At 39.3% G+C, this 25186-nt stretch overlaps 1 protein-coding gene across 2 annotated transcripts in view; it reads right to left on the bottom strand.

Moving 5' to 3' along the window:
* LOC128663281 (uncharacterized) overlaps positions 1–25186 on the bottom strand; it is a 264171-nt gene that overhangs the window by 198842 nt on the left and 40143 nt on the right. The window lies entirely within an intron of this gene.

Below are 25186 nucleotides of genomic sequence, written 5' to 3'. Positions count from 1 at the left end.
CAGTAGTGAGAAGGGGATTATTTAATGGTTGCAAGATGCCAGGTTTATAGGAAATAATGGTAATTAACAATGGATTACAATCATTGGAATTGTGTGCAACCGATCACCAGCTAAATAAGTTATCTAATAAATGCAATGCTTTATCTATCTATCTATCTATCTATCTTTCTATCTATCTATCTATTTATCTATCTATACACACACATCAAAATACATTAAATTTGTCTCTTTAATGCTTCCAGTTGTATAATACAATATTCAGACTTCTGCTTAGCATAGATAAGAGCTATAGGGGCCGAATTATCAGCTCTGAATGGACAGCTAAAAGACCGCTGCTCCATAACTTGTCTGCCTGCTCTGAGGCAGCGGACAGAAATAAACCTGATCGAATACGATCGGGTTGATTGACACCCCCTGCTAGTGGCCAATTGGCTGCAAATCTGCAGGGAATGGCATTGCACCAGCAGTTCACAAGAACTGTTGGTGCAATGATAAATGCCGACAGCGTATGCTGTCGGCATTTATCGATGTGCGGCTGATATGATACACTACTTCGTATCATGTCCACTCGCACATTGATAATTCAGCCCATAAGTGTATTTATAATGATAAAATTCCCATTGCATTAAGTGTCCAGTCTACAGATGTTGCTCAATGTTTTCTGTGGTATTCCAATTCACTAGAAGTATGTTTATACTATACATACAGTGTCCATTTTAGGACATCCTTGCTCCCTCCTCCAAAACTCTGACATTTAAAACTCTATGCTTCCTCATGTAAAACTCCCTACTTCCTTCTGTAAAACTCACTCATCCATCCTCTAAAACCCCATGCTCCTTCCTCTGAAACTTCTTTCCTCCTCCTCCCTGGAATAAAAAGCCTCTTTTCGGTTTAGGTCTCCCTGCTTCATGTGGCCTGTTCTCTCCTCCCTGCTACCTCTTCCCCTCCTGCATGCTGCCTGCTCTGTCCTCTATTCTCCATGATGCTTCGTCCCCTTCTCCATGCTGCCTGCTCTGTCCTCCCTCCTCCATACAGCTTGCTCTGACCTCTATCCTTCATGCTGCCTGCTTTGTCCTCCGTGCTTCGTCCTCCCTCCCCATGCTGCCTGCTCCCTTCTTCCTCCTCCCCCCTCTGGTAAAACTGCCTCATTTCTGCTTCATCATCCCTGCTTCATGCTGCCTGCTTTGACCCCCCTCCTCCATGCTGCCTCTTCCCTCCTATGTGGTTCATCCTCTCTCGCCATGCTGTCTCCTCTGTCCTCTCTCTTCTATGCTACCTGTTCTGTCCTCTCTCCTTCATGCTGCCTCCTCCCCTCCTTCATGCTGGCCTGCTCTGTCCTCTCTCCTTCATGCTGCCTCCTCCCTTCCTTCATGCTGGCCTGCTCTGTCCTCCCTCCTACATGCTGCCTCCTCCCTTTTCCATACTTACTGCTTTGTACTTCCTCCGTGCTGCCTGCTCTGTCTTCTCTCCTTCATGTTGCCTCCTCCCTCCTCCATGCTGAATGTGCTGTCCTATCTCCTTCATGCTGCCTACTCCCTCCTCCAAACTGACTGCTCTATCCTCTCTCCTTTATGCTGCCTCCTCCCTCCTTCATGCTGCCTGCTCTGTCCTCCCTCCTACATGCTGCCTCCTCTCTCTTCCATACTTACTGCTTTGTACTTCTTCCTCCATGCTGCATGCTCTGTCTTCTCTCCTTCATGTTGCCTCCTCCCTCCTCCATGCTGAATGCTCTGTCCTATCTCCTTCATGCTGCCTACTCCCTCCTCCATGCTGACTGCTCTATTCTCTCTCCTTTATGCTGCCTCCTCCCTCCTTCATGCTGCCTGCTCTGTCCTCCATCCTACATGCTGCCTACTCCCTACTCCAAGCTGACTGCTCTGTCCTCCCTTCTCCATGCTGCGTGCTCTGTCCTCCGTCCTTCCTCCTCTCTTCTCTATGCTGCCTGCTCCGTCCTCTATCCTTCATTCTGCCTCCTCCCTCCTCCACGCTGACTACTCTGTCCTCCCTCCAGGCTGCCTGCTCTGTCCTCCATCCTTCCTCCTCCCTCCTCCATGCTGACTGCTCTGTTCTCCATCCTCCATGCTGCCTGCTCTGTTCTCCGTCCTTCCTCCTCAATTTAAGACAAGAATACTTTACTAACATGACATTATTACATGTGTTGCCAAAGTTATATGTTACAATAAAAGAGATCAATAACAATTTATAAAGTAGGAGTATAGTGGGTAAATATGATAACAGTTCATTTAATCTGATCTGGCCTGGGCCTCCATTTTGTCTGATATCTGCCAGTCTCTATTTCCAGCTGGTGGTCAGAGATTCTGTATTTAGTGAGTATCTGTCTGTGCTTTTGTTTGGTTACACTTATGTACTCTCTTTGTAGATATCTGTAACACTTCAGTTTGTTCTGTTGGCCTATCTATTCCTCCCAATGGCCAGTGTACCTCTCTTTCAGAGCTGTTTGTAAGGTGTTTGTTGACACTCTCTCATGGGCTGTGCTCTCACTGATGTGGTTTTGCAGGTCTGATATATATTCTCTAAATGCTTTTGATGCTGGGTGAGAGAGTGCTTGGTGGTGGAGTTTACTTGTGTAAACTATTTGTGAGGTAACACCAGAATTGGTACAACATTTTTTGCATTGGTAGTAGCAATGAGAATCTCCCCAGCTCTGCTCTGCACCCATTCGGCTAGATTACGAGTTGTGCATTAGGGTTAAAAAGCAGCGTTGAGAGGTCCTTTCGCTGCTTTTTAACATCCGCTGGTATTACGAGTCTTGCAGGTACAGGTGTACCGCTTACTTTTTTGGCCAGACTCAGAAGTACCGCAAATCCACTTACTGTACGTAAATAGCGTATCCTATATTTTCAATGGGACTTGCATAGCGCCGGTATTACGAGTCTGACAAAAAGTAAGCAGTACACTCTCTCCTGTCAAGACTCGTACCGCATTTAAAAGTCAGTAGTTAAGAGTTTTACACTACAACGCCGTAGCATAAAACTCTTAACTAAAGTGCTAAAAAGTACACTAACACCCATAAACTACCTATTAACCCCTAAACCGAGGCTCTCCCACATCGCAAACACTAAAATAAAATGTTTAACCCCTAATCTGCCGAACCGGACATCGCCGCCACTATAATAAATATATTGACCCCTAAACCGCCGCACTCCCGCCTAGCAAACACTAGTTAAATATAATTTACCCCTAATCTGCTGCCCCCAATGTTGCCGCCACTATATTAAAGTTATTAACCTCTAAACCGAAGTCTAACCCTGACCCTAACCCCCACTAACTTAAATATAATTTAAATAAATCTAAATAAAATGACTACAATTAACTAAATAATTCCTATTTAAAACTAAATACTTACCTATAAAATAAACGATAAAATAGCTACAATATAACTAATAGTCACATTGTATTTAGTTTAGGGTTTATTTTTATTTTACAGGCAACTTTGTATTTATTTTAACTAGGTACAATAGTTATTAAATAGTTATTAACTATTTAATAACTACCTAGTTAAAATAAAGACAAATTTACCTGTAAAATTTTATTTGATTGGAACAGCTAATAGAATGCCAGCTCAATCCTATTGGCTGATTGGATCAGCCAACAGGATTGAACTTCAATCCTATTGTCTGATTGCATCAGCCAATAGGATTTTTTCTACCTTAATTCTGATTGGCTGATAGAATTCTATCAGCCAATCGGAATTGAAGGGACGCCATCTTGGGTGACGTCATTTAAAGGAACCTTCATTCTGTTGTAGCCGTCGGAAGAAGAGGATGCTCCGCGTCAGATGTCTTGAAGATGTCTTGAAGATGGACCCGCTCCGCACCAGATGGATGAAGATAGAAGATGCCGTCTGGATGAAGACTTCTGCCCGTCTGGAGGACCACTTCTGCCCGGTTTGATGAAGACTTCTCCCGGCTTCGTTGAGGACTTCGGTCCGGTTGGGTGAAGAAGTCTCCCGGTAAGGTGATTTTCAGGGGGTTAGGTTTTTTTAAGGGGGGATTGGGTGGGTTTTAGAGTAGGGTTGGTTGTGTGGGTGGTGGGTTTTAATGTTGGGGGGGTTGTAATTTTTTTTTTTTCAGGTAAAAGAGCTGATTACTTTGGGGCAATGCCCCGCAAAAGGCCATTTTAAGGGCTATTTGTAATTTAGTGTAGGGTAGGGCTTTTTTATTTTGGGAAGTTTTTTTATTTTGTTAGGGGGATTAGAGTAGGTATAATTAGTTTAAAAATCTTGTAATTATTTTATTATTTTCTGTAATTTAGTGTTTTTTTTTTTTTGTACTTTAGATAATTTTATTTCATTGTAATTAATTGTATTTAATTTAGGTAATTAATTTAATTGTAAAGTAGTGTTAGGTGTTTATTTTAACTAGGTAGTTATTAAATAGTTAATAACTATTTAATAACTATTGTACCTAGTTAAAATAAATACAAAGTTGCCTGTAAAATAAAAATAAACCCTAAACTAGCTACAATGTAACTATTAGTTATATTGTAGCTATTTTAGGGTTTATTTTATAGCTAATAATTTAGTTTTAAATAGGAATTTAGTTAATTGTAGTAATTTTATTTAGATTTATTGTAATTATATTTGTTAGTTGGGGTTAGCGTTAGACTTAGGTTTAGGGGTTATTAACTTTAATATTGTGGCGGCGACATTGGGGGCGGTAGATTAGGGGTTAATAAGTGTAGGTAGGTGGCGGTGACATTGGGGGTGGCAGATTAGGGGTTAATAAATATAATTTGGCGATGTTGGGGGCAGCAGATTAGGGGTTCATAAGTATAATGTAGGTGGCGGCGGTGTCCGGAGTGGCAGATTAGCGGTTAATAATATAATGTAGGTGTCGGCAATGTCGGGGGCGGCTTATTAGGGGTTAATAAGTATAAGATTAGGGGTGTTTAGACTCGGGGTTCATGTTAGGGTGTTAGGTGTAGACATAAATGTATTTTCCCCATAGGAATCAATGGGGCTGCGTTAGGAGCTAAACTATGCTTTTTTGCAGGTGTTAGGTTTTTTTTCAGCCGGCTCTCCCCCATTGATCCCTATAGGGAAATTGTGCACGAGCACGTTTGACCAGCTCACTGCTAACGTAAGCAGCGCTGGTATTAGAGTGAGATGTGGAGCAAAATTTTGCTCTATGCTCACTTTTTTTGCGGTTAACGCCAGGTTTGTAAAAACCCGTAATACCAGCGTTGTCTGTAAGTGAGCGGTGAGCATAAACTGCTTGTTAGCACCGCATCCCTGTTACTGCAAAACTCGTAATCTAGGGGATTGTTAGGGCCACTCCTGTGAACCCAAAGTGCATATTTACAGAACTGCAGATGTGCAATTTCTGTGAGAGTTTTGTCCCATTCTTGGTAGTTCTGGGTCAGTGCTGGGCCCCAAACCTCACAGCCATACAGCAGGATTGGTACAATGGTGCTTTTAAATACCTTAAGTAACAGTTTTGTAGGAGGATTTAGACTGGCTAGCGGCTTCTTGATTGCATGGTAGGGTCTAAGGGCTTTTTCTTGCAGTGTTTTGATAGCCAGTTTAAAGCTTCCTGATGCACTCAGGGTAAGCTTTAAATGTAATTTAAATTTAATATAATGTGTACTCTACCTCTTTTGAGAACAATAGGAATTTTTTTGAATTTTTCTGGTGAACTACTGGTTCAATACCGCCCCCTGCAGATTGATTGGCCGCTAGCAGGGGGTGTCAATCAACCTGATCGTATTCGATCGGGTTGATTTCTTGCGAGTTCTGCCCGCCTCCTCAGAGCAGGCAAACAGGTTATAGAGAAGGGGTCTTTAGACCGTTGCTTCATAACTTGTGTTCCTGGCACTCACCAGAAACGTTCGGAGCTTGATAAATGGGCCCCATGGTTTTTATTATGTCATATGTCTTCCCACCAATTCCACTTTGCTGAAGTTTCATATATAGGCCAGGGTGCCAGATTAAGTCAAATGTTTTTTTGAAGTCGACAAAATGCAAACACCTTCCCTGACCATGAGCTTTTCACATACTTGTTAGTGATAGTTTGTAATGTGAAGATGTGGTCTCTGGTTCTTTGTTTAGGGAGGGGCCCTATCTGACCCCTGTGCAGGGTTCTGCTGTCTATTAGACGTTTTAATATCCTCTGGTTCAGGATTGTGCAGAAGAGTTTGCTCACATTGCTGTTTACACAGACTCCCCTGTAGTAATTTGGGTCAGTGTGATCCCCATGTTTGTGGATTGGGGTAATCAGACCTTCGGTCCATGTTTCTTGGAAGTGTCCTGATTGTAAGATGATGTTAAACAGTTTTGTGAGAGCCTCTTGAAGCTGTGAATCGGCATCCTGATTAGTATTTAGTCAGATATACAAGCTTTTCTTGCTTTTAATGACTGTATGACATTCTGCAACTTCCTGCAGTGTGAAGAGGACGTCTAGAGGAGTTTGATAGTTCTTTATTACATTTTCTAATGCAAACAGTTTTCTTGCATTTCTTTTTGTGACATACTGAGCTTATTAGGTTCTAGATATTTGTATAATGTTTGAAAATAATCTGTCCATATGGAACCATCTTGGAGTGGAATATCCCCAGTGGCTTTTGAGGTGAATTTTTTCCACAAGCTTCAGAAGGAATTTTTATCTATTGATTCTTGAATTTGGGAAAATGTTTTGTTTAGGTGGTTTATTTTCTTGTGTTTGAGGGTAATTTTGTACTCTTTTAGTCTTAAGGTTAAAGGGTAGTTTTGTACTCTTTGAGTCTTAAGGCTGCACATTCTTTATCAAACCAATCATTTTATTGTTATTTTTCCTGTGTCTTTGGTCTGCCAGTTTAAGGGATTTATTTGCTGTTCTATGGAGAATAGTTGTTAAATGTGTTGCTTTATTTATGCCATATGGAGTATAAGTGAAGCTTCTGTTAATTAAAGTATTAATTTTATTCTTTATCTCTTCAGTTTCTAAGCTGTTCATATAGATTTCCTTACTTTGTTGGGACCACAGGTAATTAGGGGACATTTTGTACAGTTGTTTACTGACTTTCCCTGTTGGGATTTTCTCCTCCCTCCTCCATGCTGCATGCTCTGTCCTCCCTCCTCCATGCTGCCTGTTCTGTCATCCATGCAACCTCCTCCCTCCTCCATACTGCCTGCTTTGTCCTCCCTCCTCTATGCTGCCTCCTTCATGCTGCCTCCTCCATGTTTCATGCTGCCTCCTCCTCCCTGCTTCCTCCTCTGTTCTCTCTGCTTCCTGTTCCATGCTGCCTCCATTGTCCTCCATCCCCTGTCCAGAGTCAGCGTTTTTGTTTTTTTCAAAGTTCATTATTTATAAAAAACATATACATATATATATCAAAATAACATGAGTATTGCATTGAGCAATGATACTTTTCTATTGGACTAACTATACATTTATAAGATGACAAGCTTTCGGAAGAATGTCTTCCTTTTTCAAGTCTGAAGCAATACTGACCAATTTGATGGAATTTACAGATTATATATTAAAACACAGGCTGAAAAGACAGAAAGTGTTACAGAGGTTTGAATGCAGGGGGAGGAGGGGGTCTCGTAAAATCATGAGGGGGGTTTAGGAGACAGAGGCAGACAGTGTCCAGTGAAGTATAACAGACAGGGGAAATATATGGTTACACACAAAGCATATACTGACATAAAGCTATATATCAACATAGAATCAATATGTATAAAGATGTGAAATAAGGTATACAGGGGAATATAAAATAGTCAAAAAAGGAGAAAGGGAAGAAAGAAAAACAAATGGGAATAATAATAATGACAAAAGTGTGGACAATGGCCCCTATTTAACAAATGTCTTGCGGACCTGATCCGACAGTGCGGATCAGGTCCGCAAGACATCGCTGAATGCGGAGAGCAATACGCTCTTCGTATTCAGCATTGCACCAGCAGCTCTTGTGAGCTGCTGGTGCAACGCCGCCCCCTGCAGACTAACAGCCAATCGGCCGCCAGCAGGGAGTGTCAATCAACCCGATCATACTCGATCGGGTTGAATTGTGGCGATTCCTGTCCGCCTGCTCAGAGCAGGCGGATAGGGTTATGGTGCAGCGGTCTTTAGACCGCTGCTTCATAACTGCTGTTTCTGGCGAGCCTGAAGACTCGCCAGAAACAGGGGCCCACAAGTTCCATAAGGAGCATGTTATATGGGCCCCATAGGCTTACCTGCGTACCTATGCATAGAGAGTGTGGAATATACAATGTAATTGACTACAGTATATGAAAGTACATTACAAATTTTGATAGAAAAGAGAGAGAGGAGAAAGAGAGAGAGAAAAGAGACAGAGAGAGAGAGAGAGAGAGAGAGAGAGAGAGAGGAGAGAGAGAAAAGAGAGAGAGAAAGAAAAGAGAGAGAGAGAAAATAGAGAGAGAGAGAGAGAGAGAGAGAGAAAAGAGAGAAGAAAGAGAGGAGAAAGAGAGGAGAGAGATATCTGAAAAGAAAGGAAAACACAGAATAGAGGGCCAAAAGAAAGCAATACATATTTCTACATATATCTGATGGTATTTTGGTACAATAAATATATATATATATACAATAAAAGACAGAAAGCTATTAGGGATACCCCTCTAGCTAACCCTACAGCGCTCCTAAGGTGTAAAGATACGTATTAGTAATTCTAAAATACCCCTATATACGTAGTATACACCTATACTCTCCTATTAGCTGCCAGTCTCCTAGAAGTCGGAGGATTTCCCAATACCTCCCAAAAAGATATGTGTACACAAGATGTATAGAGATGGCGCTGTTAGAGAGAGGTGAATAAGTATAAAGACCTATTTAGGTCTATAAACAATGCACAGTAAAATACCAAAATGTCGCCAATATTTAGACAATAGGTACAGAAAAAGGTACTATATACAGTTAAAAATAGCTATGAATGTGCCCAGAATTATAAATGAAATATAAGGTGTACATAGAAATATGACCTATATAAGGTTTGTCAAAGTATAGTCTTTTGACTAAAAAAGCTTAGATACCTTCTTTTTCAAATAATGATAGCAAGAGAACGAAGAAAAATTGATAATAGGAGTAAATTAGAAAGTTGCTTAAAATTGCATGTTCTATCTGAATTACAAATGAACAAATTTGGGTTCAGTGTCCCTTTAACGGCAAAGGGCTCCAATGCACATCTATATATGTCTATATATGTCTATATATGTATGCATATGTATTTATATGTGTATATATGTCTGTAAATACATATATAGACATATAAATACATAAATACATGTGCACACGTATATATATATGTAAAAAAAAAAAAGAAAGAAAGTTTCATCTGCCAGTGACTGCATATCTAAGAGGCGACATCCTTGCTCAGCATTATCGAATCATTCTTACCTCATCTGATTGAGGGTCATTAAAGTAAGTGCATACCCTTAGGGGGACACACGCCAGATTGGAAGAAGATATTATTTGAATTTCCATTTTATCTGCTAATTCATGATTACATCAAAGGACTATACTTTGACAAACCTTATATAGGTCATATTTCTATGTACACCTTATATTTCATTTATAATTCTGGGCACATTCACAGCTATTTTTAACTGTATATAGTACCTTTTTCTGTACCTATTGTCTAAATATTGGCGACATTTTGGTATTTTACTGTGCATTGTTTATAGACCTAAATAGGTCTTTATACTTATTCACCTCTCTCTAACAGCGCCATCTCTATACATCTTGTGTACACACACACACATATATATATATATATATATATATATATATATAGATGATTATTTATAGGTATTGATATATACAGATATGGATAGGAATATCTATTTAGAAATGCATAGAATATATTCCACTATGTACAGAACATTGGAATGTGAAATATTTACAGTAAATAAATAGTAAAAACCTTCATTAAATATGAATATTGTATAACATTGCTTTTACATGTTTTCATCTACTTAAAGGGACATTGTACCCAAAAATGTAATTTCGTGATTCAGATTGAGCATGAAATTTTAAGCAAATTTCGAATTTACTCCTACTATCAAATTTTCTTCATTCTCTTGGTATCTTTATTTGAAATGCAAGAATGTAAGTTTAGATGCCGGCCCATTTTTGGTGAACAACCTGGGTTGTCCTTGCTGATTGGTGGATAAATTCATCCACCAATAAAAAAAGTGCTGTCCAGAGTACTAAAACAAAAAAAGCTTAGATACCTTCTTTTTCAAATAATGATAGCAAGAGAACGAAGAAAAATTGATAATAGGAGTAAATTAGAAAGTTGCTTAAAATTGCATGCTCTTTCTGAATTACAAATGAACAAATGTGGGTTCAGTGTCCCTTTAACAGCAAAGGGCTCCAATGCACATCTATATATGTCTATATATGTCTATATATGTCTATATATGTCTATATATGTCTATATATGTATGCATATGTATTTATATACATATATAGACATATAAATACATAAATACATGTGCACACGTATATATATGTAAAAAAAAAAAAGGCAGGCAAAGGGCTTTAACATAGCCATACATACATACATATTTATTTATTTATATACATTTCCATCTTTAGACATGCATATGTATGTATGTCTATGTTAAAGCCCTTTGCCTGCCTTTTTTTTTCTAACACCTAAGACCTCATGTTTTTGAACCTTTATAACTTTTGTGTGCTATATTTTATTCTAATAATTTTTATTAGATGGTGTTATTATGAGTGTAACTATACTTTGTAATGTATTTTTGATGTGTTTTGTGACACTTTTATGTTTCGCAAAACGGTTAACCAAGCTCTGAAGTCACAGTAATCATTGTAGCGTAAATCGAAATTGCGCTCAACCGATCATGTTTACTTTCAACTTGTAATATGAGCAGTAAGCCCAATGAGCTCAAACACTCGGGATAAACCCCTTACCGCTCGGGCGCAAAAATTTGTGGTACACTGGTAAACTAGCGCTAAAAAAATGCTAGATAGTATGATGCAGTCAAAGAAAAGATTAGTCTGAAAATAACATGTAGAAGCATTTTTTTAAATTGTCAGTTGTTTAAATATTGACAAAATAAGTGTAAAGTTTTAGTGTCAATAAAACAATTGGAGCTGCCATATTATAACTTAGGTTACCTTCTCTGCGGTGGCCAATTAGGTACAGTTATAAATAAGTAACTAGAGTGTGCAGCCAATGGCTGTGTGCAATATAACAGTGTTCTACACTTCCATTTCTAACAGGAACTGAAAAGCTCACAATTTCAGAATGGAATTACCGGAAACGGGGACAAAATAAATAATGAAAGTATATTGTCAGAATTAATAAATTGTTATACTGTGTATTTACTGTAAATATTTCACATTCCAATGTTCTGCACATAGCAGAATATGTTCTATGTATTTTTAAATAGACATTCCTATTTAGAAATGTTCCCATACATCATCAAGACCTTTACCTCATTTACATATGCTGAAATAATTTCCTATACCACATGTTAAATATACCATTTTATTGGTGTATTATCTTGTTTGTAAGGATATTATGCTCAGGTTCTGATAATTCATTCCAATTATATACAAACATACAAGGCCTACATGAGGAAGAAAAACATAAGGTCCACAGGTGAAGTTGTATTGTTTGTCATTCAAATATTTGGGACCAGGGCTATTTTTACATTTCTGCTGTGTTTGTGTTTAGCTGTAATTTTGCTCTTACTCATTTACTGTACCCACACATATTATATACCGTTTTTCTCGACATTAAATGGGCTTTCTAAAAATACCATTATTTTCATCATCTTTTATAATTTGCTATAAAAAATATAAAATATGCTGAACAAATGGAAAAAACACACTTTTTCTAACTTTGACCCCCAAAATCTGTTACACATCTACAACCACCAAAAAACAACCATGCTAAATAGTTTATAAATGTTGTCCTGAGTTTAGAAATACCCAATGTTTACATGTTCTTTGCTGTTTTTGCAAGTTATAGGGCAATAAGTACAAGTAGCACTTTGCTATTTCCATTTTTTATTTTCAAAATGAGCGATACTTACATTGGAACACTGATATCTGTCAGAAATTCCTGAATAACCCTTCACATGTGTATATTATTTTTTAGTAGACAACCAAAAGTATTGATCTAGGCCCATTTTGGTATATTCCATGCCACCATTTCACTGCCAAATGCAATCAAATGAAAAAAATTGTAAATTTTTTCACAAACTTTTTCACAAACTTTAGGTTTCTCACTGAAATTATTTACAAACAGCTTGTGCAATTATGGCACAAATGGTTGTAAATGCTTCTCTGGGATCCCCTTTGTTCAGAAATAGCAGACATATATGGCTTTGGCGTTGCTTTTTGGTAATTAGAAGGCTGCTAAATGCCGCTGCGCACCACACTTGTATTATGCCCAGCAGTAAAGGGGATAATTAGGTAGCTTGTAGGGAGCTTGTAGGGTTAATTTTAGCTTTAGTGTAGTGTATTAGACAACCCAAAATATTGATCTAGGCCTATTTTGGTATATTTCATGCCACCATTTCACCTCCAAATGCTATCAAATAAAAAAATAGTTAACTTTTTCACAATTTTAGGTTTCTCACTGAAATTATTTACAAAGATTTAGTGCAATCATGACACAAATAGTTGTAAATGCTTCTCTGGGATCCCCTTTGTTCAGAAATAGTAGACATATATGGCTTTGGCAATTGCTTTTTGGTAATTAGAAGGCCGCTAAATGCCGCTGCGCACCACACTTGTATTATGCCCAGCAGTAAAGGGGATAATTAGGTAGCTTGTAAGGAGCTTGTAGGGTTAATTTTAGCTTTAGTGTAGAGATCACCCTCCAACCTGACACATCCCACCCCCTGATCCCTCCCAAACAGCTCTCTTCCATTCCACGATTGTGCCCGCCATCTTAAGTACTGGCAGAAATTCTGCAAGTACTAAAATTAAAGGCTTTCTTTTTTTTTTTTTTTAAATATATATATTCAGCAGTGATGGATCCCTCCTTAGCCCCCAACCCCCCTGATCCCCCCCAAACAGCTCTCTAACCCTACCCACCGCTACCTATTTGCACCCATCTTGGGTACTGGCAGCTGTCTGCCAGTGCCTAGTTTGCCATATAATTAGTTTTTTTCTTTTTTAATCTATATTTTTCTGTAGTGTAGCTGCCACCCTCCATAACCTACCCCCCAACCCCCTCTCAGATCCATTGGATACTATTGATTCCCCCCCTCCCTCATTAACACTTCCATGTTCTATAGTGTAGCGGTCCCACCTGATCCCGCCACCGTGCGCACGATCCCGCCCCCCTTTGACGTTTCCCCCCAGCGATGGGCCACCCACCCACCTCCCTGCAATGGCTCCCACCCACCAATGATCGGCACCATCGCTGGCCGATGCAGAGAGGGCCACAGAGGGTCACGATCGCTTCCAAAGCTTGAAACCCCAGAGGACGTGCCAGGCACGACCTTGGTCACTAACTGACACCTCGGGTAGGATGTAACTGGCACGTCCTTGGTCATTAAGGCATTAAAGGGACATTAAACCCAAATTTCTTTCTTTCATGATTCAGATTGTATTGATATGTTATGAAGTAGCACTGAGAATAAGTAGGATCTCAACTGCAGAACTAATATAGCAGTATACATTCCTTTAAATTGGAAATATGTATCACTTCTGACTGAAACTACTTATTGAGTGAATAGTACAAGTAGTCATTAGTGAAAATTAATCCAGAAAGAGGCGTAGGATTGGTTGTCCTAAACAAAAACAGATTAGTTCAGAGATAAATCTAAGTATTTGCCTGTTACCAACTTTTTAATAATGTTGTAACTTGAAACAAAATTGTAGCTCAATTTGTAATACAGTTGCTACCAAGGATAACTCTGCTTCCACACAGAGAGAAAAAAAGTCAGAGCAAGAAGGAGTGCCTCCTAGGATGACGAAGATACAGGGGAGGAGCCTAAGTCTGTGCAGAAAATATACAGTGATAACTCATTAACTCCTTGTATTATAACTTTTATGGTTGCAAGTAAGTTGGTAGTAGAATCGTGATGTAGGAAGAAGGAGAGTCCGTAGTAATACAGAAGTACTGTGCATGAAAGGGACACTAAACCCCAAAAAATTATTTCATGATTCAGGTAGAGAATACAATTTTAAATAACTTTCCAAATTACTTCTATTATCTAATATGCTTCATTCTTTAGATATCCTTTGTTGAAGAAATAGCAATGTACATGGGTGAGCCAATCACACAAGGCCTCTATGTGCATCTACCAATCAGCAGCTACTGAGCATATCTAGATATGCTTTTCAGCAAAGCATATCAAGAGAATGAAGCAAATTAGATAATAGAAGTAAACTCAAAAGTTGTTTAAAATGGCATGCTCTATCTAAATCATGAAAGAAAAAATGTGGGTTTCATGTCCATTTAAGCAGAGGCTGAGGAACATCAAAGTGTCAGGATGATTCAGATTACACTGAAGGTATGAGCTACATTCAGACGTAGAGCTGGAGGAACAAAGAGCTGACAGGCAAGTCTTTAAGTTCACGGTATTAGCAGGTGAGATGGATAAGAAAACACTAAGTTTATCCTTAAAATAGGAATATTCCAAACAATCAGATTAAATACTTGAAGCAAAATGCTGATCTTGTAATCAGGGAATAGATCTAGGAAACAATTCAATGCTGACTGGAAATAGCTCAGGAGAGTCTCAGCGTTGGAAGTGCTGAGACTACAAACACAATTCTAAGCACCCTTGAGAGGGTGCTTGCGTAATTTAAAGAAAAAGAGGGATGGGCCAAAAGCAGGCATGACATAATTCTGATACAGATAGAGCATGCAATTTTAGGCAACTTTCTAACTGACTTCTATTATCAATTTTTATTTGTTCTCTTGCTATCTTTATTTAAAAAGCAGGAATGTAAATCTTAGCAGCGAGCCCATTTTAGCTTCAACGCCATGGAAAGTGCTTGCTTATTGGTGGCTTACATTTAGCCACTAATTAGCAAGCATAAACCAAGTTCTCAACCAAAAATGTGCTGGCTCTAATGCATCATATTCCTGCTTTTTAAATAAAGATAGCAAGAGAACAAAAAAAAATTATATTAAGGGGCTGATTTATCAAAGTGTCAACTATGTTGCATTCGCTGATGTCCACACGCTCGGCAGACATCGCTGATGCGGATCTGAATACGATCTCCTTATTTATAAAAAAAACGTCAAAACACGCGCGTCAAGTACGATGCAATGAGCATCAGACTGTTGTTAACTAACAGTCATCGATGTTGCGGTTATTCAGGTTTTTCACAACTTTATTTATACCATTTAATTACTGTCCAGAAACAAACACATTTCTCTAAATCTAATCTTTTATTTTTCATATGTTAATGTACATGAAATAGCTACATTTATGCCTCAACAAACAGTATCTCATAGAAAGTTATTTTTATATTTATTAGTTATACAAAAAAATCTGTTATATGATATTTTCACACATGTATTTGTATTTCTAGAAGTCATGATATGCTTTTATCTCATTTTTTTTAAATAAATTATTATGCTAGAATTTGTACATAAATCTTTGCACATACTTGTATATACAGTATCTCACAAAAGTGAGTACACCCCTCACATTTTTGTACATATTTTATTATATCTTTTCATGTGACAACACTGAAGAAATGACACTTTGCTACAATGTAAAGTAGTGAGTGTACAGCCTATATAACAGTGTAAATTTGCTGTCCCCTCAAAATAACTCAACACACAGCCATTAATGTCTAAACCGTTGGCAACAAAAGTGAGTACACCCCTAAGTGGAAATGTCCAAATTGGGCCCAAAGTGTCAATATTTTGTGTGGTCACCATTATTTTCCAGCACTGCCTTAACCCTCTTGGGCATTAAGCTCGCCAGAAATTCACAGGTTGCCACTGGAGTCCTCTTCCACTCCTCCATGATGACATCTTATAGCTGGTGGATGTTAGAGACCTTCGCTCCCCATTTTCCATTTGAGGATGCCCCACAGATGCTCAATAGGGTTTAGGTCTGGAGACATGCTTGGCCAGTCCATCACCTTTACCCTCAGCTTGTTTAGCAAGGCAGTGGTTGTCTTGGAGGTGTGTTTGGGGTCATTATCATGTTGGAATACTGCCCTGCGGCCCAGTCTCCAAAGGGAGGGGATCATGCTATGCTTCAGTATGTCACAGTATATGTTGGTATTCATGGTTCCCTCAATGAACTGTAGCTCCCCAGTGCCACTCCCACCACCATGCTTGACTGTGTGCAAGACACACTTGTCTTTGTACTCTTCACCTGGTTGCCGCCACACAAGCTTGACACAATCTGAATCAAATACGTTTATCTTTGTCTCATCGGACCACAGGACATGGCTCCAGTAATCCATGTCCTTAGTTTGCTTGTCTTCAGGAAACCGCGGGCTTTCTTGTGCATCATCTTTAGAAGTGGCTTTCTTCTGGGACGACAGCCATGCAGACCAATTTGATGCAGTGTGTGGCGTATGGTCTGAGCACTGACAGGCTGACCCCCCACCCCTTCAACCTCTGCAGCAATGCTGGCAGCACTCATACGTCTATTTCCCAAATACAACCTCTGGATATGATGCTGAGCATGTGCACTGAACTTCTTTGGTCGACCACGGCGAGGCATGTTCTGAGTGGAACCTGTCCTGTGAAACCGCTGTATGGTCTTTCCCACCGTGCTGCAGCTCAGTTTCAGGGTCTTGGCAATATTCTTATAGCCTAGGCCATCTTTATGTAGAACAACAATTCTTTTTTCAGCTTCTCAGAGAGTTCTTTGCCATGAGGTCCCATGTTGAACTTCCAGTGACCAGTATGAGAGAGTGTAAGAGTGATAACACCAAATTTAACACACCTGCTCCCCATTCGCATCTGAGACCTTGTAACACTAATGAGTCACATGACACCGGGGAGGGAAAATGGCTAATTGGGCCCAATTTGGACATTTCCACTTAGGGGTGTACTCACTTTTGTTGCCAACGGTTTAGACATTAATGGCTGTGTGTTGAGTTATTTTGAGGGGACAGCAAATGTACACTGTTATACAGGCTGTACACTCACTACTTTACATTGTAGCTAAGTGTCATTTCTTCAGTATTGTCACATGAAAAGATAAATTCCTTTTTTTGTTCTAAACAATGTTGTCTTTTATATCTCTTTATTTATACCACTATATGTATATTGTGTGAATTTATTAGTATTCTGAGCAGGAATAATTGCAAATACAGGCATACCCCACATTTACGTACACAATGGGACCAGAACATGTATGTAAAACGAAAATGTACTTAAAGTGAAGCAATACTTTTTTTTTCACTACTCAATGCATGTACTGCATTATAATAGTAATTTACAGGCATAGCTGATATAAATAATACATTTATAACTAAAATAAACACAATACTGTAAGGTTAGGGCAAATGAAAATATTTATTGCAAAATAAACCCAATATTTTCTAAGCTTAGGATCACCTTAGGGCAACAGAACATATTTATTGCAAAATAAACACAATATTTTCTAGGCTTAGGATCAGCTTAGAGCAACAGAACATATTCATTGCCAAATACAGTACAGAGTACTGTACAGGTAAACATTTTCTAAGCTTAAAGGGACATATAACCCAAAAATGTTATTTCATGATTCAGATAGAGAATATAATTTCAAACAACTTTCAAATTTACTTCTATTATTTAATTTGCTTATTTCTCTTGTTATCCTTTTGCTGAAATGTTTATCTAGGCAAGTTCATGTGCAGCAGAGAACCTAGGTTCTAGCTGCTGATTGGTGGCTGCATATATAAACTGATTGTCATTGGCTCACCCATGTGTTCAGTTAGAAACCAGTAGTGCATTGCTGCTTCTTCAACAAGAGAATAAAGAGAATAAAAACAGATGAGATAATAGAAGTAAATTAGAAAGTTGTTTAAAATTGTATTCTCTATCTGAATCATGAAAGAAAATTTTTGGGTTTCTTTTTTTTTTTTATTATATTTTTATTGGTTTTTAAAGAATAACACAAAGTTATAGCAAGTACTTACATCAAGGTTCCAAGTACCTCCAAAGCATTTAGAAACAAAACAGTATACAGCTCTAGCCCAACTTCTTGGGGCTTGTAAGTACCATTCAATATGCATTTAGACTATACAACTTATTCTTTAATAAATTTAAACTTTAACTAATAATCCCCAAATTCTTCTAAATTCATAACAAATTTTCAGTTTCTTAATTTATATAACACTAGTACTAAAGCCCGTGTACACGCGCCATTTTTTGCAGTACAGCGGTCCCACCCTTTGCTCTCTACCCCCTCTCATTTGCTCTCTCTTCCCCCCTCTCTTTTGCTTTCTCTCCCCCTCTCTTTTGCTTTCTCTCCCCCCTCTCCTTTGCGCTCTCTCTCCCCTCTTTCGCTCTCTCTCTCCCCTCTTTTGCTCTCTCTCTCCCCTCTTTGGCTCTCTCCCACCTTTCTTTTGCTCTCTCTCCCCCCTCTTTTGTTCTCTCCCCCCTCTTTTGTTCTCTCCCCCCTATTTGGCTCCCCCCCCCCTCTTTGGCTCCCCCCCCCCTCTTTGGCTCTCCCCCCCTCTTTGGCTCTCTTTCCCCCCTCTTTGGCTCTCTCTCCCCCCTCTTTGGCTCTATCCCCTCTTTGGCTCTCTCTCCTCTTTGGCTCTCTCCCCCCTCTTTGGCTCTCCCCCCCCCCTTTGGCTCTCTCCCCCCCCTTTGGCTCTCTCCCCCCCCCCCCTTTGGCTCTCTCTCCTCTTTGGCTCTCTCTCCTCTTTGGCTCTCTTTCCTCTTTGGCTCTCTCTCTCTCTCCCCCCTCTTTGGCTCTCCCCCCCTTTGCCCCCCCCCCCCCTTTGGCGCTCTCCCCCCCCCTCTTTGGCTCTACCCCTCCCCTCTTTTGCTCTCTCTGTCCCTTCTTTGGCTTTCTCCCCCCTCTTTTGTCCTGTCCCCCCTCTTTGACTCTCTCCGCCCCCTCTTTGGCTCTCTCCCCCCCTTTGGCTCTCTCCCCCCCTCTTTGGCTCTCCCCCCCCCTCTTTGGCTCTCTCCCCCCCTCTTTGGCTCTCTCCCCTCTTTGGCTCTCTCCCCTCTTTGGCTCTCTCTCCTCTTTGGCTCTCTTTCGTCTTTGGCTCTCCCCCCCCTTCTTTGGCTCTCTCCCCCCTCTTTGGCTCTCTCTCCCCCCATTTTGGCTCTCTCCCCTCTTTGGCTCTCTCTCCTATTTGGATCTCTCTCTCCCCCCTCTTTGGCTCTCCCCCCCCTTTGGCTCTCCCCCCCTCTTTGGCTCTTTCTCCCCCCTCTTTGGCTCTCCCCCTTTTTGGCTCTCTCCCCTCTTTTGCTCTCTCTCCTCTCTGGCTCTTTCCTCTTTGGCTCTCTCTCCTCTTTGGCTCTCTTTCCTCTTTGGCTCTCTCTCACTCCCCCCTCTTTGGCTCTCCCCCCTTGGCTCTCTCCCCCCCTCTTTGGCCCTTCTCCCCCCCTCTTTGGCCCTTCTCACCCCCTCTCCTGCTTCCTCTCTGGCTCTGTCTTCATTGAAAGCCTTTGCCTCTATGGCCATGCCCCCATCACGGCACCCCACCCGGCCACGCCCCATAGCGGCGACACCCGCCCGACCACGCCCCTCATTGTGCCCGGCCACGCCCCTCGCAACATCTGGACACGCCCCTCGCGACGCCCGGCCATGCCCCCATCGCAACGCTCCCGTCGGCCAGGCTCCCTGACACTCCACTTCAGCCTTGCTCTGTGCTGAGTGCTGAGTGTCAGGATCCAAACGGTCAGGTATGTTTGTCACGTGCAGTCTCTACTGCGCATGACTGCATCTGACTAACATACTTGGCCATTTATTATATAGGATAGTCAGCATAGTTTTATGCAATCTCAATTATTGTTTTTATATTTAACGAATAAGATAATCTTGTAAAAAAGGAAAAATAAAAAAAAAGCCAACTAGCTGAAAACAATAATCTTAAATATGTATAGAGACACAGCTCTTCTCATAATGTGGATAGACAGAGATATTGTTTTTAGGAGCAGAACCCACTTGGGGCCTTATAAGAAAGACCTTGATATAGGGAGAGTTTCTCCTTTTAATCTGCAGAAAAAAAAGAAAAAAGGGGGGGAGGGGGGAGTGAGGGAGAGAGGGAGGGACAGTCGACTTTATTAAGATTTAGTGAGTGGGGGCACCTACCATTAATTCAGCTCTCCTTTCTGATCTTCTAGTGAGCCAGATTCTTTCTGGGAAGGTTCATTATTGCTAGCTATTGTTTAACCCATCTAAATGGTTAAAATATGAAACTATTTGTCGCTGTAGCCCTAAAGGTAACGAGTCAATATATTTTTTCCATTTACTAAAGAACCTCTCAATTTACTTCTTATTGGTGGTCTTTAAGTTAAGCTGCTCAAAAGTCATCTGATATTGAACATTATTGAGGAATTCTGATATTTTAAGCCCTTTATGCCCTTTCCAGTGCTTCAATGTCAGGTTCCTCCCTGTCAAAATCAGTGTATTAATAATCTTATATTAGGTACACAAACTGTATATCTACGTGGTCTACATAGGAAAATTATCTGTGTCAGATCCAATTTAAAACTAGATCCAAGTATCTTATTACACCAGAAATTAACTTTTTGCCAGAATTGGCGTATTTTTGGGCATGCCCAGAAACAGTGGACTAAGTCCGCATATTCTAAGCCACATTTATGGCAGTTCCCTTTATCTTGCGTCTATTTAATCATCCTAGCTCGAGTGTAATATGCCATATTTAAAATCTTCATATGTGCTTCTCTTCCACTGATAGTTGCTGCTACCTTACTTACAAGAGCCATACTGTATAGAATCATTTCCCTATCTACTGGAATCTTAGGTCTAGACCATTTAACTCGTATATTGGTAATGTGTTTTTCCCCCTTTAATTTCATCATTAGGTTATAAACTCGTGAGATACAATTTATCCCCGCCTTAGTCTCCTTAATTAAAGCCCCCAATATCCCTAAGTCAAACTCTAATCCGGTTTCCTGTCTCACTTTACCTATCCAATGCTTTACCTGAAGATAGGCGTAAAAGTCAACTCTCGGCAAACAATAGCTGTGTCTCAAATCCTCAAATGATTTCACCAACAGTACCTTACTCTCACAAAGCTGGCCTACACATTTCAGACCCTTACCATACCAGCGAGAAAAGACGGGATTGTCTAGTCCCAGCAGAAAATCTGGATTGCCTACTAATGGAAGAAATTCTGATTTATGAAAATCTATTCTAAGCTCAATACATACTTTTTGCCATGCCTGTATAATATGTCTGAGTGAATATAAACGCAAAATATTACCAGGTAATTTAGCAATGCTTTCAGGGAAAAAGGGGTCATCAAACCCGATTCTACTTCGAAAAATGTAACAGAATCCGTTTCTGCTATCCAATCTAATGCAAATTTGCATAAGGCTGCATAATTATATAATTGAATATTAGGACATGCCATACCACCGAATGCCTTGGCTAGGGTTAAAATAAATAGAGAAATGCGCTTTTTTTTATTCTGCCAGATAAATTTACAGAAAATTCTATTCAGGAAGGCAATATCTTTTTTATATAAAAGTAAGGATACATTTTGGAGAAAATATAGTAGCTTGGGGAATAGAACAACCTTGATCAGCATCGGCAGCGCTGTAATTGAAATTAGTAAATTGGCCCAAATTTGTAGTTTGTTCTGAATTTCCCTAAATCACTTAACCAGATTTAGTTCATACCACAATTCTGGATTACTACTCAAATCAATACCTAGTTATTTAATCTGACTAGTCTCCTTAAAGGGGTGTGGAACTACCTTAGTTGGTTTAAAAATCCAAAGTAGTTCTTTTTAAATATTTATTTAATGATCACCGAGCACTATGACAACTCATAGTCACTGCCCAACATATATCCAACAAATAAACAATAAAACAAAAAAAAAAGATTTCTCATACATAGTTGGGATAAGACTATATACACATAAAACATGACATCATCTTAACGGTGATTTTTTTCTTTTTTTTTTCCAATTCACACCAAACAGCGTGATACTGCAAAAAAAAAAAAAGCAAAGAAAAGAAAAGAGGAGGAAGGGAAGAAGAGAAAAAAAAAAGCCCCTGAGTTAAACTAGATTAGCCTCCCTATTATTAGCTATCCAGGTAGTAGGAAACAATCCTACTAAAACTAATTCTGCAAAGCTGATAGAGGACAGGAACGGGAAGAGGATCTGTTTTTGTATGACTTAATAACGGGGCACCATCCTAAGAGGAAGTTTTTAATTCTCTTATCTGATGCGTCCTGCAGTTGGTAAGATTCAAAAACTATTTGTTCTTGTATTACTTTAATAACCTCCAAGAACCCCGGTGCTCTATTCGCTATCCAATATTTTAATATAAGATGTCTAACGGCCAAAATAATAGTATTTACAACACGTATCCAGTGGCTGTCTCTAGTATTTGATGGTGACATAAATAAAACAAATATCTTGTAGTTTCAAAGAGACAGATATTTTAAAATGATGATTAACCCAATAAGTGATTTTCGACCAAAGTTGGTTGATTTTGGGGCAGAACCAAAACATATGTAATAGATCAACTCTAGCATAAAAACATCTAGGACAACTACTTGATCTTGCTGGATAAAATTTAGCGATTTTACGTGGATATAAATAAAAATTATTGATAAGCTTCATGTGGGATTCTTTCCAGCCCATAGAAACCTTACATTTCTTTAAGATAGAAAAGCTCTGTTTAATACTCTCATGATCTACATCAGGAATAAAAGGAGCCCAGAAATTACAAATCTTATCCAAATACACTTGGCTCTGTTTTGACAACATGATATCATACATCAATGAAATTGATGTGTCCCCCACGGAGAATTTCTGTAAGAGAACTCTGACTTCGGACCAAGCAGCTGGTAAGGGAAAGAGCCAGCTCTGTGCAGAAATAAAATGTTGGACCTGAAAATATGCAAACAAATTAGCCCTAGAAAGATCATATAAGTGGAAAAGAGATTCCACAGTAAACACCTGGTAATTTACATCAAGCAACTGCTTTACTAAGCTTAGCCCTCTTTCGGCCCAAAATTTAAAAACTTTTTGAGAAATACCTGGAGTGAATTGAGGGTTGCCCCTAATAGACAAAAAATCTGAATATGTAGGGTCAATACCTAGCATGATACAAAACTTATGCCAGGCTAATACTATGTTCTTGAATGATATGAGAGAAAAAACATTGGAGGGCAACTGTCGCGGTTTACAATGGAGTATTGCTTTTAAGGCAAAGGGATATATTAAAAATGTCTCTTCCTCAATAGAGGAGACTATATTAGAGTCTGTGATCCAATCAATAGCAAATTTGATCAACGCAGCTATATTATATAACTTAACATCAGGGAGCGATAGGCCCCCTGTAGATGATTTCTGCATTAATCTAGCCAAAGCGATACAAGGTTTTTTGTCCTTCCATAAAAATTTCAAGATATATCCGTACAGTTTTCTAATGTCCTTGTTAGGTATAAATAGGGGTAAATTTTGGAGCGGGTAAAGGAGACAAGGAAAGATAATCGCTTTGATTAAATTCACCCTGGCGGTAATAGCCAATGGGAATGAAGCCCATAATTGTAGGTCTAGTTTAATTTTTTGAAACAGGGGCAAATAGTTTGCTGAATACCAAAGCTTAGGATTCTTATGCAGGACCAATCCAAGATATTTAATGGCATTAACCATTTTAAATGGGGTTTTAACAAGAGAAGAAGCCGATTTACCTACACACATCAATTCGCTTTTTTCCAGGTTAACCTTATACCCTGAGAATGAGCTAAACTCTTCAAGAAGTTGCAGTAATATTGGAATAGATTGGTGAATATTCTCCAAGAATACCAGAATATCTTCGGCAAATAACAATACTTTTAACCGTTGAGAGCCAAGAGGGATCCCAGATAGGCTATCCCTTAATCTGATTGCAAATATCCAAAGTAGTTCTGACTTCTCATAATTAATTTTATAGCCAGAGAATGAGCTCAACACATTACAAATCTGCAAAATTTGTGTAATCGTTTCTGCTGATTTACTTATGAACAATAAAAGTTTATCAGCATAGAGTGAGAGTACCATTTTTTGCCCCCCCCCAAATTTATCCCTTTCAATTCCTTTCTCAGTAGAATTGCAAGCGGTTCCAGCGACAAATTAAACAGTAGGGGCGATAAGGGGCACCTTTGACGCGTGCCTCTCTTTAAAATAAAACTATCTGAAAGTCCCCCATTTACAATTACTGCTGAAAGAGGAGCCCTATATAATTGCCTAACAAACTGTTGAAATGGTCCTACAAGTCCAAATCCCTCCAATGATGTGAATAAATGGTCCCAAATAATCGTGTTGAATGCTTTCTCAGCATCGACCGTTAGGACGCTAAATCTGGTTTATCATGTGATTTTTTATCTATGACTTTGTTCCAAAAAAAATCTAGGACCATCTGTACCTTACGTAGGTTTTTGACTGGGTTTCTACCCGGCATAAAACCGGTTTGGTCTGGATGGATAATATAATCTAATGCTGGCTTTAGTCTATTGGCAATAATTGCTGTTAAAATTTTGTAATCCTGATTTAGTAGGGGTATAGGCCTATAGGATGATGGTATTTCTGGATCTTTGCCTTTTTTCAGGATCAGAATAATATTTGATGTGGCAAATACATCAGACTGTGGTTAACTCCCTAAAAAAATATTTGTTATATAGAGTACATAGGGTAGGAGAAATTTGGTCAACCAGTAATTTATAAAATTCTGCTGTCAGTGAGTCTGGCCCTAGAGATTTACCTAATTTTAACTTCGTTATAGTATTGATTATTTCTATTTCTATAATGGGTTCATTTAAGCCCTGAAGATCCATAGTCGTAATTTGAGGTAGGCTCACCTTTTGCCAGAACCATTCTTTATTGGGAATATTAATCTGACTTGCCGAATATAAATCCTGGAAAAAATTCAGAAACGCCTGCCTTATTTCCGACACCTTTGAGGTTCTTTTTTTTATATATATATATAACTGAAGTTATAGTATTCTTCTACTGTCTAACTTTGGAGATCTTGGCTAAGTATTTAGTTGAGGTACCAGAAAAAAAGGCTTTCTGTTTTTGTTCCTCAAGAATCGCATTTTGTTTTAACAATAGGTCACGTGCCATTT

This window comes from Bombina bombina, chromosome 6 (genome assembly GCF_027579735.1).
Source record: "Bombina bombina isolate aBomBom1 chromosome 6, aBomBom1.pri, whole genome shotgun sequence".
NCBI lineage: Eukaryota > Metazoa > Chordata > Amphibia > Anura > Bombinatoridae > Bombina > Bombina bombina.
The sequence above is the reverse complement of the archived record's forward strand: the minus strand, read 5'-3'. Positions and strand labels throughout refer to the sequence as shown.